This window comes from Camellia sinensis, chromosome 6, assembly GCF_055761805.1.
Source record: "Camellia sinensis isolate YWXY chromosome 6, ASM5576180v1, whole genome shotgun sequence".
NCBI classification, from domain to species: Eukaryota; Viridiplantae; Streptophyta; class Magnoliopsida; order Ericales; family Theaceae; genus Camellia; species Camellia sinensis.
Window position 1 is genome coordinate 79,713,501 of NC_138966.1, and position 642 is coordinate 79,714,142.

The window sequence follows — 642 nt, forward strand, 5'->3', positions numbered from 1 at the left end:
TAAAAAGACTCAGACATTAGGGGATACATTTAGATCTTAGATTTGTTGAGTGATTTGAGGAGGAAATAAAAATGGGCATTTCTTTTCCCTCCACAAAATCACTGATCGAAATACAGTCACTTCAAACACAACTATTCACCAAACAAAAGAGTTATGTAAGCACTACCCAACAAAAACAACAACAATAGAATAGATCTTCCATATTTCCAGCCCATCATCAATCCGTGTGCATAGAAAAAGAGATAATACAGAATATAAATTGAAAAAAATGAAATAAAATAAAAATGTGACTTAGGGGGTTGGGTGCTCATATTCTATGGGTGTAAATGTGTCTGTCATGGCATGGCAATAGCATTCAGAACGAGGAATTTTGTATAATCATCGCACCCCCACATTTTTTATGAATTTTGTTATAGGCAGTGGTTTTGGTCCAGTCTAAGATCGGACTGGACCGTGCTGTTGGACTTGTGGGAGCCCACCACGGGTCCCGTTTTGATAATCTGAACCGTTCAATGTGTAGAACTCGTCGACTACTATATGTATATAAAAAATCACGTTGATCGGATATCGATAGTTATGTGAATAAAACAGTTTTTTTTCAACCGTTAATTGTTTTACCGTCTATTTTTTTATACAAAATTG

The 642-nt window shown here is 35.7% G+C and overlaps 1 non-coding gene across 1 annotated transcript; it reads right to left on the bottom strand.

Moving 5' to 3' along the window:
• Positions 1 to 302: 302 nt before the first annotated feature.
• Positions 303 to 391, bottom strand: LOC114259136 (small nucleolar RNA snoR8a). Its single transcript, XR_003628196.1, has one exon. It is a non-coding gene; the product is annotated as a small nucleolar RNA snoR8a (small nucleolar RNA).
• Positions 392 to 642: the final 251 nt, after the last annotated feature.